This window comes from Neurospora tetraspora (genome assembly GCF_033439725.1).
Source record: "Neurospora tetraspora strain CBS 560.94 chromosome Unknown B0H65scaffold_8, whole genome shotgun sequence".
Taxonomy (NCBI): domain Eukaryota; kingdom Fungi; phylum Ascomycota; class Sordariomycetes; order Sordariales; family Sordariaceae; genus Neurospora; species Neurospora tetraspora.
In genome coordinates this window covers 1064757-1078925 of record NW_026944390.1, presented here as the reverse complement: position 1 = coordinate 1078925, position 14169 = coordinate 1064757, and positions in this window count along the sequence as shown.

Here is a 14169-nt window from a genome sequence, read left to right as displayed (position 1 = left end):
TATTATTAATTATTATTAGTATTCTAATCCCCCTCGTTTCCCTCCTTACAATATTGCTGAAAGGATTAAGGAATAAGACAATCTTATTGCAGCAAAGAAACTTAAAAAAAAAGGTGCGGTTTACTCTTAAACAAACTAATTTAAATAAGAAATTTAAAGAATTTTAAATATAATTTAATAGTTTAATAAAAATTTTAAATATATAAACGCAGTATATTTACTAGTAAAATACCTAATACGCTAAGTATAATAATAAAGAATTAGAAATATAATTTTATTATATTTTCTTATATTTCTAAATCCTAAAAAGGCTATATATACTCTATATTATAATAATTCATTTTTACTACCACTTTTATAACTAATAATTGCCACTCGCCCCTTAAATTTAATTTCTTATCTCGTTTAATATATTAACTTATATTTATACTAAAATTAAAAACATTAACGCAAATACTTCAATATAATTAAAAAGTAAAGAATAGGATTAAAAGAAACATTACAGCTGGTTTTTTTTTTTACGTATTTCTATTCGTTAAACCTAAATCGCCTCTTATTAAAAAAGCGAAGAAGCAACCTAAAATGAAACGCGTAAGTAGCAAAAATTAAGGATTCACAATAATATAAAAACAGAATAATAATATCTAATACTGAATATATATATCTATATATTACTTTTTATTTTCTATTGTTACTTTCTTACTTTCTCCCCTCATATCTTTTATTTATTTTATTAATAACCCGACATCATTTTTCAATATATCAATTATTTACCAAGCTCGAAACTCTTATCAACGCCCTCTAAAAGGATTATATATTACTCTTAACTTACTTAAATCGCCATATACATCCTACTTCAGCTTCACCAACACTAATGGTTATATTACGGAATAGCGTCATCTAGGCTCCAAAGATAATACCAATCTAAACCCCGAAGGTAACACCAATTTAGAGTCCGAAGGTAACGCAAAAAATATTTAACGTATGATTTATTTTATAAATACCTCCAAGTCCAATAATAATAATTATCCTATTAAAAATCCCTATATAGGCTTTTCAATTTTGCCTATAGCCGATTACTCCGTTTAAATCATTATATATAACGTATTTTTAAAACGGTCGCCGCGCAGGTAAACGTAAATATACTCTTTCTTAAATAAATTAATATAACGCTAACATAATATAGAAGGTAAACTAGAAATTAATAATTATTATAGGCAACAACGACGTTAGGGGGTATATAAAATATATATAATTATACAAAGAGAGCAAGAGAGAGTACGAAATGGCCAGCTAATATTATATACAATTGCACGTACCCTATTATATACGTACGAAATACGAGCTCATAACAAGTACTAAATTATATATACCAACAGCGACAGCACATCGCGACAAGGCACGGGCTAGTCTTGTAACAACAACGAGGAAGAATAATAAACTATAAATCGTAGAGTATTTAAAATTTAATTATCTTTAAGTCTACGACTTTTTATATATTAAACTAGATCGTCTTTCTTTCATACGGAGTGGAAGGAAGAGTAAGGAAAGAAAAATACTATACTATATGAAAGGAATTAATAATAATAATATATTATTAATAATATTTTATTTAAAAACTGCCTATTTACATCCTTCTACTATTCTACCTACTATTAAATTACATTTTAGTATAGAACCCTAGAAAGAAGCTTTATTTCGCTCTTAAATAGGACGAACTAATATAATTTTAATAGGGAATCCTTCTAAGAAACTAGAATTTATATATAATAAATATTAAACTCGTAGAAACCAGGGTTAAAAATACTAAACTAATTATATATATCGCCGTCTTAAACCAGTATCTATTATACGAAATATAGACTCCAATTAGGGTAGTAACTAATCCGCTTAAGGAATTCAATACTAAAGGACTTACAAAATTAACTATAGAAAAAATAAATATCGAATTAAATATTTACTAAAATAACCAATATAATAGCCAAATATAATTATAATAGTACCGGAGCTATGAGGCTCCTATTATATTCGTTATAATTACGCAAAATATTATTGAAAATACAAGGAGTACAATATTGCTCGTAGTAAAAGACTTAATAATATTCCCTATACGAGTTTAGGATTAAATACTTTATAAAGAAGTAAATATACCTAGTAAAAATATAAATCCTATAAGGAATAGTGTTACGAACTTAAGCGAGTACACGGGCCGACCAAGCCATCGGGACACAACAGTCATGCCAAGATAGGGCAGTGTAACCCCAAACGGGGATTGGACCAGAGGGCGCACGTCAACCAAGGGCGCTCACGAGTGAGCAAGAACTCAAAGTAAAGCAGGAACTCAGGATGAGCCAGCGAGTACCAGAGAATAGGATACACCGCGACAGACATGTGGGATATAAAGGGACGACTGGAGAACTCAGATTGTCAGATAGTTCGACAGTAGTCAATAGACCATCGTCACCAGAGACACGTATAACGATACTTGTTGTGAACCCTTTGGCTTCACCGAACTGCACTTGATAGTCTTTACCTTCAGCTATCCCACTTAGGCAGATCAAGTCTGCCGTTCGTCACAAATAGCTAGGTAGAGATTGCTACTATAATATTCTATTATATTAGAATATTGTTCGATTCGATTACTATAAGGTTATATAACGTATAGGTATACTTCATTTTTATAGCGGTAGCAGACTATCCAGGTATAATCCGTAATAATTTTAAATTATATTAAAAATACTAAAATATTAAATATTTTGAAATCACTATATTCTTATTTCTCATTTTAATAAAATTATTACCAATTATCCAATTCCTAAACACTACAAATAAATTTCAATAAATACAAAACTAATATGATAACTAATCTAAGCTCTACTCTAATCTTAATTTTTTATCCTCGATCGTAATTATTTCCGTCCTGTTCTTCTAATAATTTAGATTATTAGAAAAAGTATAAATATTTCCATTCCAAATAACCTCAGAGCCAGGTTTAAGATATTAAATTCCTTAGTGGTATAAGAGCCACGAAGGGCCGAATTTGAATTTACGCTCTAGGGGGCACTAATAAAAAATAGAAAGTCGTGTACGGATTAAAGAATGAAAAAGAATTAATATAGTAATTTAACAAAGCAATTCGTTATTTAAAGTTTTATAGAAAAAATATAGAGATTTATTCTAATAATAGGATTCTTTATAATATTTATATTCTCTTTTACAATAATTTTCGGCATTTATTACGTTATATTTCTTCATATATTACTAAAATTCTCCTTATTATTTAACTTATCGGTAGATCGTATTTTTAACCAACTTTAAAATCCTTAAAAATATATTTAATATATTTATTACCTATCCTTATATTCGTCTTCAAGCAATTAAAATTCCTCCACCAACGGATCGTCAACAAAGTTTAAAGAATTCTCTTCATTCTAATTATCAAAGTTTATTTAATACTCTTAAACTAATAAAGCGTGCTCTTTAATATATATATAATATAGTAGTAGACATTCTATTAATATTAGCCCATTATATAATATCTTTTTCAATTAACTAATATTCTAAATTAGATTTCAAAATTCTTACCAAATATTACAATATTAGGACTTATACTCTTGCCTATACGACTTCCGTAGTGAATATACGTAATTAAATTTATAATAATTAATAGTACGCTTCGACCGCGACCCTCCTTTCGATTTCTACGACGAATAATTATTCGGGAAGAAGTACTTGGGACGTTATATTAAAAAAACAAATAATTATTATAATTTAGATACCTTATTATCTTTCTTCATCTATCCTACTAATATTTATAAGCCACCTATTTTCTTAAACGCTTAATTCTATCAATCTATATATTTATTATTAGACTAAGCACGAATAATACTAAACGCCAACATCTAAATTCTATCTTCATATAGACTAATATTGAATTAATATTTCTAAGGCAAATATGAAATTGATTTCAAGCGCCCAATATAGTACATAGATACATTTAATTACACCCTATCGTAATAATATTAATATTAAAAGAATCTTTCTATAGCTCGCTACCTTCGTCCTTCTCAAAAGAACTAGAACTAGAAGTAATACACACTATTGAGTTATAGACTCTAAACATCCAAGGCATCCGTTCTAAATTCAATTTTTTTTTCACTTATTAATAATATCTAATACATATAACACCATAAAATATACAATATCGTTAAATCATCCTTATATAACTAGGCCATCACTTTAAGATGCTACATTTCTTTCCAACTGTATACTATCCAATTATTCTACAACAGACCCACTTTCTCTGGGGTGCACCAAACTAAATTAGCGTTTCGTTCCCTCGGGACACTTGAACCAAGCGGCTAGTAATTCAGTACGAACGCAGCACCAATTATCACTCCAGCATGCGGAAGATTTTTTACCGCCCTTGCCGGAGGACAAAGCGTCGGACATCGAGTGCTTCAACGAAATGAGGACATGGTGGCCAGTTGGCTGGGGCAAAGTTGGTGTGTGATGCGACACCGGCGGCGCAACTTCTCAGCACTTCTGCACAGAAAATAATGGAAAATTGGTGGATGCCCGTGGTTCGTTAAGTGTCGTTGCGGGCGTCCAGCGCGTTGGTCTGTGTCGCGTATACGTCAGCCACGCCGTCGGCCACACGCGGCAGCCACATTCATACCTGATCATGCTGGAGCAACCAATTAAGAGGCCCGGCGTGGTCATCGGTCACGTGCACAGGCGTTCATTTCGCAGAGCAAACAACGAAAGGTGGGCTCCACGTCGTCCCATCACCACCTCCAGTCCTCCGCTTCCGCCTTCGACCTCCGACCTCCACCGCCATGGCCGACGGCCACTCGGCGCCCCATACACCACGACCGCAGTTGTCACGCCCTTAGTCAGGGCAGGCCAGGGCCCGGGCACGGTCATGCAATGATGGACCGGGCTCGGAGGCAATCCACCCCACATTTGTTCCGTGACGCTCACCACCCGCCATACAGCTGGTAACTCCTAACAACAAAGTGTAAAATCTGTCATCCAATGGAAAGACCGGGCACATTCGTTGGTGAGACCGCATACATTGGATCAAACAGAAGTGTAAGACAGGAACAAGCGACCCAATGCTGGTGATTTTCCAGTCCGGAACATAAGGTAGTGCGGCCCGGTGCAATTGAACCACAAGATGGCAAATACGGCCTTGTCAGATGAACAAGCGAGGAGCCGCTCCGTGGAGGTGCTCTTGGAGGTGCTAATGGAGCGCTCGTGGATGTTACTTGTCCACCTTATTCTGGTTCTCGAGCTCGAGGATGAATTGGCAAGTGGTGTGAAAAATATTCCGGACACGCTTACACCAAACCACACCCCAAGAGTGTCCTTATTGTTCGTACAAAATATCATTGGACTGACCACCACCAACCAGTCAAATTCTGTGACATGGCGGTACCACGCTAACAAATTAAATGCCGGCAGAGGTGTACCTCTAGCGTTCGACGTCATGGCCCGAGTGTCTGATCGGCTCGCGTGTGGAGTTATGCCCAAAAACTGCCTTACTTCTTTCGGGTTAGTAAGGTGGGGTCGTTTTCTGGCCTTGTGGAGACTCTTGAAGTCAGTTGAAGTCTGTTTGCGTTATGTAAAAATCTACTTCGAGAATCTTGTTTATACTACTGACGAAAAGCACCTTTTGATGACTTTTGCAACCACTTTCTCGAAAGACTGCTAGGGAAAGATAGATCTTTCAAATGAAACGAGAATAGTAGCGTCTCCCGCATTTTGGTCTTTAAGCTCAAATGCTACACTTTTGGTACGTACTGCAGTACAAAAGGCAGCCTGCTCCACTTGACTCGAGGTATCTGTTTGCAAACCTTTGTTTTGCACACGACGCGCACGCGAGCCGATCACGCCCCGAGTCGTCGAGGACAGTGTCGCGGTCGTCATCCTGTTGACTGACCAAGGTTTCCTGCAGATCCGAGGCTTGGCGCGAAGGCACTCAACTCACTCTTTTGATATGCCATTCATGCCAGGTGGTGAGTGGTGACTGGGCGACTGGGAGTCGTGCGGGAGAATCAAGACAGTGGGATTATCCCCCCTGCCCCGAATATAGTATGACCGGGCCGGCAAGCCCACTTTTCAACCCCGTGCCACTAATCTTTCAGAATCTTGCCCGGCCTCTCTTCCTCCTTCCTCATCAACAGGCCACTTTTCACCAATTTTTAAGTGACAAAGTTCAGAGGTCGTCATTGAAACTTCAAGCCCTCGCATTCCCCCATCCGCAACCCGATATAAAGAAACAGAGCGAAAAGCCCCCTTTTGGGTCAGCTGAGTTGCCCTCTTGCCCGTCTCCTCTATTCGCCGCGGTGCTGATGCTGTGCATTTCTCTAGGGAGATGTATAGGAGTCCAGTCTCTTTCCGGTCGATGCAATTCGAGGTGACGTGTACCTATGGTCGAGAAGCCGTCAACTCCTACTCTTCAGGCTCACCTGTTGATGTTGAAAGGACTGGGGCTTCTCGATAGGGTGGCGGGTGGAGATGCTGCGGTTAGTAGCTTCTCTGCTGTCTTCCCGGTTATAGTGAACCAAGCCGAAATTACATCTTCCTGCGAGAGCGGTAGGCTGTCCCTTTTCTTGCCCTGCCTTTTTCCCAAGTTACTACGGCCTGGTGCTATATACCCGTTTGGGTATATGGCCGGTCCGACTCAATCCAATTGCTGTATTTTAAGGTAACGTATATCTATAGTCGAGAAGCCATAAAAATTCGCCAATTCCTACTCCTTAAGCTTACCTATAGAAAAGATTGGGGCTTCTCGATAGGGCCGCGGGCGGAGATGTTGCGGTTAGTGGCTTCTCTGCTGTCTTGCCTCCCGATTATAGTGAACTAAACCGATAGTTGTATCTTTACGAGAGAGCGGCAGGTCGTTCGTTTAAACCCTACTACCATACTTGCTTTGAGATCTGCATTAGTGATAATTCTTCCAATAGTGTCGATGGATATAACGGCGATAACGTGCCAACCGCGTCTAATACGGACGACTATATGGAAAGTTGCTAGATCGATCTGTTTTTCTGGGTAGTATAAGCTATTTGGGCGGATGGAGGACTTACTCGGCACATATCAGACCTGAGAGCCGACTTGTACTTTAATACTGAAAAACGAACAGTTCTAATTATACTCCGCAGCCAATGCCTGCTTAAAAATGTCCAGTCTGGCACTGTTCCTCTTTATCTGTTCATCTACCCCGAGAGTATACGGTTTGTTGAATTTGTATATAGCTCTTCGCCTACGGCTCCTACTATGGAGTAGGGTGGAGCAGCGTTTGGTTTGAAAAGGTTTATTCGTCTACGCTTCATCTTAATATAGCCGCTAACTTTTATAGCGCCCAAAAACCAGCCTCTAGAACCCAAGGGGCTAGTATCTACGGCCGTCGTAGATGCTCTATACTCTCTTGCTACAGTTAAAGACCTCTCTATCTACCTAGATTCGTTCCCCCTCCTAATCGAGATTTGAGTACAATTAGCCTTACTCCTATCAATCTTCTCGCATGCCAATGTCCGTAATAAACTAATAATGAATAAGAAATATAGATTTTTATATAAACTATATAAGGGTGCCGGGGGGCAAGCTATTAACCCGGGGACTATAGTATACGAACTAGCATATTACGAAGTATAAGAGGCGCAACTAAGCAGTCCTACCTATACTACTTCTAGCAAACTTTAAGATACCGCCCAAATATTAATTCTAATTTAGACGCGTAAACGAATAGTAAGTGTAAGCGGATTCTTACTTCCTTACTTTGATTGCGAAGATAAATGCATTATTACTGGTCTAAGCAACTACCAATTCGAATAAACGTAGGAGAATACCTTTCAAAGTTAAGAATTAATATAACCCTTCAATCCATCGGGTACGTTCCTCCAGCCTAATACACCACCTTTATAAGACCTAGTTACCCGCTAATAAACTTATTCTTCTATAGATCGAAACGGAAAGCGCCTACAATTCGCAACCCGTTCCGACCTCGACTTGCCCCCCCTCCCGCCCTTACCTCTGCTTTCGACTTTTTGGAAGCGTTAACTGACCCTTCAAAGTTTTCCTCCATTAAGGAACAATTTCTTATCCGCGACGCGGCTCTTAAAAAGCTCGCCAAATAGCTCCTCGCCCGTAATGTGGCCCTTGAAGCGCGCGTCAAATATTGCTCAAAGCTAGAGGATTGGGTTAGGTTAGAAGTCGGAGAGCAAGTCGGTGGTGAAGTAGCCCGTTAGCTTGACAAACTATACCGAAAGACGGGTAGGAAGTGGGAGGAAAACATTAGGGACGAAGTGCGGGACAAGATCACCAAGGATATAAAGGAGAAACTCTATAAAGGCATAATATAGGAGGTATTGAAGAGGATAGCGGTAGTCTTAGTGGAAGCGGTGGATAAGAGTGGGTGGTTTGTCCTTGGAAGTACTGCTTGTGGAAATCTTCTGTCTCGTTCTATCGTGCTTGGCGAAAACGCTCTTTATGCCGCCGTCGCCGATGTGCAAAAGAGATATGGTGCGGAGATGAGTGTGGAGGAGATGGTTAGGGTAATAGATCGCCTTGAAAATGAGACGCTGAGTGCTATTAAGTACAACGCTTGTGAGGAGACTATGAAGGACTATTATGTTGGGTAGTGGAAAGCGGATACGAGGGTGGAGTGGAGGGGGTGGAGGGGACGGCTGCACTGGGGCAATAACCTTGGGGACTGAACGACACTCTATACACCTAATAATTAACGACGTTTTTCTCTTCTCCTTAAGATTGATGACCTGACCCTGTCGTATATTATATAGTACAGTGTCGTCCCGTCACTCCGTTCACGGTAATCTACGGAGTTCCTTGTTCCTACATAACCTAATACTCCAGTAAAGTGCGCTATACTACTAGGTGCGACATTTGACATCAAGTATCCCTCCCACCCTCTCTCTCCGCGTAGTGTCTTATGTGTCTTAAGAACTTGTTCCCCCGCTCCAAGGGAAAGGGACTAACTCAAGATGACCTATAGTTTGTTGAGTTGAGTTGATCTCTTTCTTTTCCCCGTACCTTCCTTCCTTTATCTCCGCCCCAGGCGCCAGGCCCCTCAACTTTTTCATCCCAGCTCACTCGCCCGCTCTCGATTCCCGCGCCCTGTGCCAAACCTGAATGACTGGAGGCACAGCTAACCATTCCGTCTATCTAGGATAGAACATTGATAAGGGCTACTTGGTAGATATATCACTTCGACCGCGCCTAATTTCATCACTGACATCCAAGAAGTCAAGGAGTGACTCACCCCTTGGCTCGGGTGGCCTGGAGTCGTCTCTTATGGGGCGTGGTTGACGGCGTGTTTTCTAGATTCTGATGGAGCCAGCTCGGATTCCTTCACGCCCAACTTCCCCCCGCCTAAGCCGGTACATACGTCTATCCGCCTTACCTCTCCAAACTTTATTTCTCTTCTTGAAGAGAGTCTGAATGATGGTGAAGGGCTAAAGAGTCCTAAAGTCCCAAACAGGGTCTCTCGCAAACGGAAAAGGGATACCCTCGAGAAGGATACTCTCGATGAAACAATAGTAGTACCTCGGAGGTTTAAAAGGTTAATAATGAAGGCTCGGAAATAATAAGAAAAAGAATGTATAGAATACTAATTTAGAAAATCGTTTCTCTATTTTTATAATAAACTATACTTCGTTTAGCCAAAGGTTAACGATAAAAACTATTAGAAAACTCATATTATACTAATATAATCGAATATCTTACTTATATATAAACAAACTTATAACTTATTTATAAATGTAAAATATATTTAAAACTTTATATATTCTTGTAGTTCTATAATAAAATATTTTCGTTTTACTTTATACTTTTACTTTATAATACGAAAAAAACTTATATAGTATATAAATATTTACTTTAATACTAGAAATTAATTATAATTAAATTAAATTACTTTAGGGCGTTACCTACCACCCCTACCGAATTTAATGGACATTAGTATTACGTATTATAGTGATAGTAGACTACCTATATCAACTAGGCGGCTAAAGAACCCTAACGCTAATTCCGGCTCGTTGGAATTAGGGTTAGGGTTTTGACCGCTATATTTAGAAATATAGTTCGCTACAATCACTATCGGTTTCATTTTCGCACCTCTCGAAGGATTAATTCATTAAAAAAATGCGAGAAAAGAACGAACAAACGCCATTTCTCAGCCCGGAACGGGAACCTATCCCAACTTTTCTTTTATACCTACGTATAAAACGAATTAGAAGGGGAATATTTAATTATTATAATATTTAAGTAGCTAGCTATCTTTAAATCTATTAATCCGAATCTAACGTCTAGGGTATATAATAATATAATCCGCGTACCTATTAATTTATCCGTATATAAACCCTATTCTTTTTTTTAAATTTAAGCTATTATTTAGCCACTCTAACTATTCTTTTATTTATAACCTACTCTTTAAATTATTTATATTATAGAGCCTTCGAATATTCTATACAAAACTCCTTTATATTTTCATTTTCTTCTCCTCTTTAAAATATTTTTAACGAATATAATTATTATCCTATTTTATTTTCTCTAACTAAGCTGCTAATTAATTATTTTCCTAATTTATTATTCTTAACATTTTATCATAGGGCTAGCCTGTGATGTGGTTGTACTATATTGACTATACATGTACTATATTAGACCTAACACTATAGCCTAGAGCTATATACTTACGCATTAGTTATATGCTTTAGTTACGTATAGCTTTACGTGCGCGCGTACGGACTGGCCTACTTAGGCTCTCGCTTATATAGCTAATCCTCTATATACACTTCCTTTTCTCTCCTTCGTATAATAACGTATATTTTACCCTACCCCTAATGGTACCCTCTCGCCCTATAATAATTTATTATACTTTACTATTATACTACGCGTATTTACCTAAGGGAAGAGCGATTATAATTAATTTTAATTGTTATAACGTCGCTAATTTAGTATTATCGATTTATAGTTAAAATTCGTTCCTATATAATTAAAACCCTACGTTGCGATCTTAATTTCGAATTAAATAAATTACTAAGCTAAATATTACTATTAAGCAATTCGTATTCTCTTTTTCCCTTTTACCTACCCGGCGTATTAATTTAACGATTAATATCTAACGATATTATTTTATACGCTCTCCTAATAACTAATAATTTTCTTCCTATTACTATAATTAATACTTTCGCTATTTTAGACCCGGCTAATTAAAAATATTATTCTAACGTTACTTAAGCCTTCGAATCCCATAATAATTAAACGGTTTAAATTAATATCGTTACCGAATATACGTTTAGTTTTATTTAATTCCCCGTCTTTTAAGTAATTTTTAAGGTCTTTAACTATTTTTTCTACAATAATATTATTACTACCCGTATTTAAACCTAAAAGGTACAAAAAGAATTTAAAGTTTTTAAAACTAAATTCGCTACCGCCTAATATAATATTAAACGTTGCAATAATAATATCGCTACGATCCGAATTTAAACCCTCCTCTATACGTAGGAGATAACTAAGAATTACAATAAGGCTATCTACGACCTTCGCAATAGCTACGCCGACGAATTTACCGCTATCTGTAATATTTATTTTAATATTATTAGTACCTTTAATAACGATATTATTGCCCTAAAATAAGAATTTCCCGATTTCCATATAAATTCGAAAAAGGCATATAAGAAATAATATAATAAGTATTTTAAATATATTAATAACCTTCGTTAATATTTTATCGTCGCTTTTAAGGTCGAGCCTATCCCTAAACTTAAAGCTATCCCGCCCCCCGACGAAGACTCTAACGACGATAAAGACCCTAAAAACTCCAAAATAATAATTTCTAACAATAATAGTAATTATACATTAATATTACATATTATTATATCTCTTACATTCGATAATAAAAGTACTTCTATTAAATATATTATTAAATATTACGCTTAGCGTCTCCGCATTAAATTAATTTAGGTTGACGAACTAAAATCTTTTATTACCAAGTGTATTAAATTTTTATTAATCGTCCGTTCTATTAAAGGTCTTCACTTCGAAATTATTAAAACTGAATTTAATAAAATCCTTATTAATAAGTCCGCTAAATAGAACATAACTTTCGAATTATTCGACGAATTCAATAAGAAATATAATAACGTTAACGTTATTATTTACTTTCGCCGCGAATTAAAGGAATTAAAAATAATTAAAGGAATAAAGTAGTAAGATTTTGAAGAGAAGTTTACCCTCCTTATCGACCGCTACGGTTTTAATAACGGTATAAAGGTTTATTACCTTCGTTAACAGATTAATAAACGTATCCGTACTACCTTTATTTATTAAAGCGATTAGTCCGCTAATAATAAATATAAAGAATAATTTATTAAAGCCTACAATTTAGCTAAAAACCTAAAGGATAAAAATTAGCGCGAGAAGAACGCTAACCCCTTCTATAAAATTAGTATTGTTACTAGCATTAGCGCTTCTATTCCTAAGCCTAATATTAATTAAAGTAGTAACGCTATAGATTTTAATATTAGATCCGTTTCTAATATTTAATTCTTTCGTATGATTAGTAACGAAATTTTTAAATTCTATATAAAGAATAGAATATATATCCGTTGTAGTAAGAAGGGATATTTTTCGGCCGAATGTCGCTCTCGTATTAACTTTAAAAAGGAAATTAAGCCCTTTAACTATAATAAGAATAAAAATAAAAATAGAAATAGCGGTAATAATAATAATATTAATGATAATAGTACTAATAGCTAATAACCTGCCTAAAATTAATACGGTTATAGTTAATAGCACCCCTATAATATCGGCGGCTATTAAATTAACGCTATAAGTACTACCCCAACTATAGGCACTCTAATTCCTAATACCTTTAACCCTAGCGGTTATTACTACCCGGTCCCCGTTTACTAACCCGGCTTCGTCGGTCTCATTATAGGTGATAAGAACGGTTCTATTTATAATTAGGGAAATATATAGCCTCCTAACTAAATCGTATTTAAAGGCCCTAATTTATAGAATAAAGAAGAGGAAAATAAGGGCTTATTCCTATATAGCTAAATATTATAAAGATAAATGAATTTTTAATAAATAATTATTATAAATACCCTAATTTATTAAATCTTTCTATTTACTTATCCTATAAACTACGTAAATTATATTATTCTACTTTTATTAATAATAATTATACTACTCTCGGGTTTATTAACTGCTATTTCATTTATTATTATTAGTTCTCTTATTTTAAGTTAATAACCTCTAAATTTCTTTACTTCGTTAATAGCTACGCTAAAGGTAATATTACCTACTTTTTCCAACTAATAATATAAGTAGGCATTTACTACGAGGTTATCGACTTATTTACTTATAATTTAATTAAGGATAATTCTATTATTTTAGATTATCCTTAATTACTTTATTATATTCCCGGTATCGATTAGCCTAAAGATTCCCTTCGTTTTAGTTCCGCTTACGAATAACGCGGCTATTTCCTTTATGAAATTCCAATTTACCTTCGTTATACTCTACTAACTAAATAATATACGCCTCCTATTAAAATAATTTGTATAAGTCCTATATATAGGAAACTTTCTTATAAGGAGATTCCTAACGAGGGGGAACCGGAGTTATTATTATAGTAAGAATCTAAACGCTATCTATTTATTTCTACGATTATAAAAAGAGCCGTTCGTTAATAATTCAACCGCTTTAAAAGCTGGGTTATTAACTGCTTAGGAACTACACTTATTAATAAAACCCCTAGCGGCCTGGATTAAATACTTATATTCGCCGTTATATTATCTTAGACCGGCCTCTACGTTTCTCCAATTTCCTATTAAATAATTAAAGAAATCTATACTAGTAATATTAATTAGTATATACTAATTACATTTTATAATATCCTTAAAGGTCCTATTAACCCTAATAATATTAAAGAATTATCTATATCAAACTTTAATTAGCTAACCGAAAAGTATAAATTCTACATTATCTATACGATACGAATTAATATAGAGGAGGATATTAAAAAAATAATTAAAGAAAATAAAAGAAAAGAGGAAGGAGGAGCCTTAGACCTTAGAAATATTAATGACGGTCTAATAAAGGATATAATTAAAGAAATATTAGAAAGGAAAGGTT